The sequence below is a fragment of the Asparagus officinalis genome, chromosome 5, assembly GCF_001876935.1.
Source record: "Asparagus officinalis chromosome 5, Aspof.V1, whole genome shotgun sequence".
In the NCBI taxonomy this organism is placed as follows: domain Eukaryota; kingdom Viridiplantae; phylum Streptophyta; class Magnoliopsida; order Asparagales; family Asparagaceae; genus Asparagus; species Asparagus officinalis.
In genome coordinates, this window is record NC_033798.1 from 38,876,951 (window position 1) to 38,883,340 (window position 6,390).

Below are 6,390 nucleotides of genomic sequence, written 5' to 3' on the forward strand. Positions count from 1 at the left end.
ACCGACTATTTTCAACATACCGAAAAGAGAAAAATCGGAATTTTACAAGGAGCTGGTATATAAAATTGATAAATAAATAAAGGCTGAATTGGCTCCTGTACCAATCGTAAATGGGCCGCAATGATCTGAGCCCAACCCGTTTCTAAGATAGGCAACAAGAGATATGCTCAGGGTGTTTTATGCAAAAACGTTGAGGACGGCGACTATATGATCAAAATTAGGGGTTTGAGCAAAACCCTCCTTTCAAAACGTTTCCTCCAGAAAAGAAANAAAAAAAAAAACCCCCCCGCCGCTCTCCAGCCTCCGCCTTGAATGTCTCAATCCGAGAAAGGGAAGATGAAGAAGATGAAGAAGCGAAAGAACAGGCCAAATCCAGAAGAAGAGGAAGATGAAGAAGTCGCGGCGGTAAACGATGAAGAAATTGGGGGCCAAAGTGAAAACTTTGAGGAAAGAGAAGAAGAAGAGGCCCCAAAAGCTAAGAAGAAGAAGAAGAAGGTAAAGGAGACTAAGGATGAGATTGATGAAGAAGCTGGGGGTGAAAGTGCGAAAGAAGTGGAGGAAAAAGAAGCTCCGAAATCTAACAAGGGGTCGAGCATAATGACACCGGAGCCCTTTGCCAAACTACCCATCTCGAAGGAGACGATGATGGCTATCAGGGAGATGGGATTTGAGAATATGACGCAGGTGAAATAACTTTTCTTTCTTTTTCGGTAGATTTAGGGCTTAATTAGGGTTTAGGGTTTGCGGGTTTTGTAATTATTGATTGAAGTCTGAATCTTTACTGGTATTTGATTTGAGAAGTTCAGTTTGGTCGAGTTAGCCGAATGTACCCAACCCAAGTTAATGCATTTCATGATTACAACATGAAGGTTTAGCTCTTTTTGTAAACAATTAGGGTTGGAAGTAATGCACTTTTGTGATTATTGCATAAAAACCAACTCTTTGTTAAACAATTGGTTAGTGTTGAGTGGGCTCTAGGATTTTGAGATTATCTCTTTGTTGCAGCATTTGAAGTTTTAACTGTAATGGTAGTGAGGGCTGTACTTTAAATGAAAGTTGGCATTAGATACATTTCGGTTAGTCTTTGTTGTGATTTCCTTTTGGCTTCTCTTTAGTCTAGGTTTTTGGCTGATTATAAGTTCATCACTAAGAAGTTTGTTTAAGCTCAGACAATTAGTTTCGTGCTTTATGTTTGCAGATTCAAGCTAGAGCTATTCCACATTTACTGCAAGGCAAGGATGTTATGGGAGCTGCACAAACGGGTTCTGGAAAGACTCTTGCTTTCTTGATACCGGCAGTGGAATTATTGCACCACCTCAAGTTTACTCATTGGAATGGAACTGGAGTCATCATCATTTGCCCAACTAGAGAACTTGCTATTCAAGTAAGTATCTTATGAACTCAAATTTGAAATATACCCTCTAATTATAATTATGCATTGCTCTTAATCTTCTAAAGATGAAAGTAGTTCCCTTTGCCAATTTCCATAATCTACACAGACACAGTTGTGACTGTGTAGTTGTAAAGTCTTGGGTTGAATTCTAAGTTAAGGACCTTGTCCAAGAAAGCAATAAAGAACTTCAAAAACATGGGTGAGTAAATTTTTTTTTTGGGGTACTAATAGCAAAACTCTAGCTAGAGGGTTCACATTTAAAACTTTTCCTGCTCAAGCATGAAGTGGGAACCAAGTTGGATGATGCAATAAAATGGATGGAAACAATGAATTTAGTATCCATATGTTTCTGTAGCACATGTTCTTCTCAAATTTAGACTTGAGACTTATTTTTTTGTTTAGTTTATCTTTTAAAGAAGTGTTTATTGTCCTGTTACATTTGAAATTGAAAAGGACATGTCAAATTTAGATGGGAACCCTATTCATTCTGTTGGATGACATGGCATTCACAATCGAGTTCAGATCCTCAATTGAAATTGCAAACCCCAGGTGGGGTTTGTGTTATAGTAGTTAAACTTGGAACACTACTTATTTATGCTTGGCTATGCAGACACATAGAGTGGCAAAGGACCTTCTGAAATACCATTCACAGACTCTTGGGTATGTGATTGGTGGTGCGGCGCGAAGAGGAGAAGCAGAGCACCTTGCAAAGGGAGTAAATGTATTAGTAGCTACCCCTGGTAGATTGCTTGATCACATTCAAAATACAAAAGGATTCATCTTCAAAAATTTGATGGTAAAGATGCATTCTTCTTTGGTTCTTTCTGAAATTTATTTAGTCCAACATTGTTGAGTTATGCTTCCTTCTTGTTTCATTATAAGGTTTCCAATTGTCTTATTAACCACCGAGTATGGATGTAAATTTGTCCTTTGCAATGTTGAGACTGCATCTTTTTAACGTTTGAATGATACATGTTTTACAATTATGTTTAAATAAGTGTCTTGATTTGAAAATACAAAACTCTTTCCAGGTAACCATAAATTGTGTTGATTTAATAGTCCAAAATCCTTTTGTGGTAGCCATCTACCACATCTGAAACTGACACATGTCCATGTCAAAATATGTCCGTGTCAGAAGATAGAAGAACAATTGTTGGCCGACAAAATTTTGATTCAGAACATAGGAGCATTTCGAGTAAAATTATACTGTGAAATGGAATCGTTGAGTGTAAACCTGAAGAGGAGTATAAAGGAGTATACACATTTGTGTTCTTAAAGAATTCGTTTATTTTGGAAGTTAAAATAAGGTTGGTACGACTTGTCTTACAATGTCATATTCAACGTGCTCTCCACTTTTGTGTCCTAACCTATGTAGGTTTTGTATTTAATTGGTGTCGCTTTCATTAAGGTTTGTTACTTTCCGTGTGTGATTTCTGCTGTAGTCACTGGTTAAGCTGTTAGTGTAGGCATACTTTAAAAAATTGGACCATATCCACCTGCCATAGCTGCAATAACATAGACTTTTGTCATTGCTTCACTATCTCACGTGGTAACTTGTTAGCTTGTTAAGAATGTATATGACTTGGAATGCCTTTTGTTTTTAATTTTGCAACTTTCCCATGTGTAGTGTCTTATAATTGATGAAGCTGATCGAATATTAGAGGCGAACTTTGAAGAAGATATGAAGCAAATATTTAAACGTCTGCCTCAGGTATGCCAACTATTTTTGATCAGTTATAGCTTCTTTCTTTTCTCATTTTTGTTTGACTAATTTAAAACAAAAAGACTGGTCTTGACTAGAGGGTTTAGTCCCTGCCTGAAGCCAATGAACACCAACAGCAGGAAGAAAACTAAAAAGTTATGTGAAGGTTTACAGAAATAAGTATTGAACTAGCTAAAATAACTGTGTTTATTGCCAAAAGAACTCAGGTTCTGTTTGTAAGAGCCTTTAATTATTCTTAAATTTTGTTAAAAGACTAAATCACCGGCCAGATCCCCTGCAGCTGCTATCTGGTTGCATGCTAACATTGGTTTGCCCAACTGCAAAGCTATCAAGTTTGATTTTAATTTTTATGAACTTGCTTTTTTTAAGTATTCACTTTCTACAATTTTCAAGACTTCTAAAGTAGTTGGTAGAAAATGATTCTTTCAACAAACAACCTGTAATTTATAGAAATTTAAGGTGTTTCATCATCTCTTTTATCACATCATGCATTTTTCATTTTTCCCTGTATGAGCTGTTGCTCTTATCTGTGGTTCATTGACTTGTCATAATCTATGTTACCTGGGTACTTCTAATCTGAAGCCGTACCTGTACCCAAACTCCTTGGACGCTCCTTGCACATATGCATACATTTATTCGGGCATGTACTCAATTATACAATACATGTTTGAATTTAAAACACTTGTCATACATTTTTTGGACATGAATCCTACACTTCACATCTACTTTTTTAAACTTGTTTAACATAGGTGATTTTGAAGGGTTGTTTGGATGTCTAGTTCAAAAACTAATAATTTTCTAATTTATAATCCACATGATAAAGGAAGCACAAAATTGTTGTATGAATTTTAATTATCATCATTATTCTCATATAAATTATTAATTCCAATATTATATTATATTATAGTTTATATATATATAGCCGTGTTGCCATGCTCTACCTTTTAGAAATTTGCCGTGTGCCGCACCCATACTAGTACCCACACCCATACCTGTACCTGTACCCATGCAACATTGGTCATAATCGAAGACTTCCAAATCTGTTGATGTAAGTGTAATTTTGAGGTCCTATTATGAACACATTGGTTGTTTCAATTAAATTAAAGTTATTCAGTTCATACCATGTGCTTATTTTATGTTTTACTGTGCAGGAACGGCAGACAGCGCTCTTTTCTGCTACTCAGACTAAGGAGGTCAATGACTTGTAATCTGTCCACATCAGTTATTCTTATTGTATATTCTTTTTTTTTACTAATAATAATTCATTACACAGGTTGAGGAGTTTGCTAAGTTGTCATTTAAGAAAACCCCAATATATATTGGTGTTGACGATGACAGGTCTAAGGTAACTTCATTTTGCCATCTATATCCAACATTTTCTTTCTAGTGTCATAAAGAGGTGACATATTGGATATTGCAGGTAACTGTTGCTGGCTTGCAGCAAGGCTATTGTATTGTTCCTAGCAATAAAAGATTTCTGGTGTTATATGCTTTTCTGAAGAGAAATTTGACAAAAAAGGTCATGGTTTTCTTTTCGTCGTGCAAATCAGTCCAGTACCACTCGGAGCTTTTCAAATACATTAATCTTGCTTGCTATGATATCCATGGACAACAAAAACAGCAGAAACGAACTACCACCTTTTTTGACTTTTGCAAGGCAGAGAAGGGCATCCTATTGTGTACGTTTGATAGTTACCATTTCCATATTTTAATTGGGTAACTGATTTTACCTTTTTTCCTCTCTAGGACTTGATCATTCAGTATGATCCTCCTGATGAACCAAAGGTAGAAATTAATATCTTGTCCTTTCTAGTTAACTTTTGTTCTAAGCGCCAGTTTCTCAATGTGAATCTTTTGCTCTTTCAGGAATATATCCATAGAGTAGGTAGAACTGCTCGTGGAGAAGGTGGCAAAGGAAATGCTTTATTGTTTCTGTTGCCTGAAGAGTTGCAGTTTCTAGTCTACCTCAAGGTAGATTACTCCCCGATAAACTTTATTGTTTCTGTTGCCTGAAGAGTTGCAGTTTCTAGTCTACCTCAAGGTAGATTACTCCCCGATAAAATGATTTTTTAACATCTATTATGTGTCCGTACAGATCTAATTTTGTTTGCAACTATTAGGCTGCCAAGGTGCCTGTGAAAGAATATGAGTTTGACGAAAAGAAGGTGCCAGATTCGCAATCATATCTGGTAATCTTTCATAACAATCCTAAAATCTGATGTTGCTTGGTGATGATTTCTCAGGGGTTAATAACTTAGTGTATTAATCTTGCAGGAGCAACTTGTGGGACAGAACTACTATCTTAACAAGTCAGCTAAGGAGGCATATCGGTCGTATATATTAGCGTATGATTCACATTCAATGAAGGACATCTTCAATGCCCATCGCCTCAATATGAAGGTAATGTTCACTTTAACTTGGTAATTTAATGTGGTATTATGCTGGTTGCTGCGTCTTGAGATTTTCCTTTTACGAAATTTAAAGGTTGAAGCCTTTGATTTAGAGAAATGTGGGTTATGTTGCAGGATGTAGCAGCATCCTTCTGTTTCACCTCACCTCCAAAAGTAAACCTCGGAATTGAAAGCCGTGCATCAAAGTCCAGGAAGAAGTCGCACAATAGCAGCAGAGGAAACCGTCATGGTATTAGCCCAAACAATCCTTATGGGAGACAACAAAGGACTTAGCTAGATGGTAACGCATTTAACAAGCAAGCTTGATAAAGCAAGAGAAATATCTACAAGAAAATTTCTGTTTCCCGTGAGGTTCTGGAGAAAACATACTTCAGGATCGCTAATCTTCTGTAGAGCACTGAAGCATTCCTTGTTTGAAATGGTTATTCTATTTATACTAGCAAATACCCCCCGCGAGACGGGGGAAAAGAAAATCTTATAATTGTTTTTAAGAAATTGTGAAAGAATTTCATTGAAAGGACTTCACCTCAATAATCATAATAGTTAGTTATCAACAAATAAATGTACAAGGAATGAAAGTTTTGTTCAAAGAAAATTGCAGATGCATAACGATCCTCTAATTCACACAGTGTTAGGCCTAAAAGTGATGCTATGCTTCTAGGCCCTTCATCCAGGCAATCCAATTCCTCATTGAGTCCCATCTCTTTTATTTGGGTATATGAATGATCCTTTTATGATTTTTTTTTCCATAATGTACTAACATATTTGTTACCCACATAACTAAACTTTCTTGGCCTTTAAGGTTTTCATCATCGGTTTTATGCTCATTAATAGTTCAAGCAAAATAACTTTGTGGGTGTACA

At 36.3% G+C, this 6,390-nt stretch overlaps 1 pseudogene; it reads left to right on the plus strand.

The window, feature by feature from the left end:
* On the plus strand, nt 244-6,055 carry LOC109842784 (annotated as a pseudogene).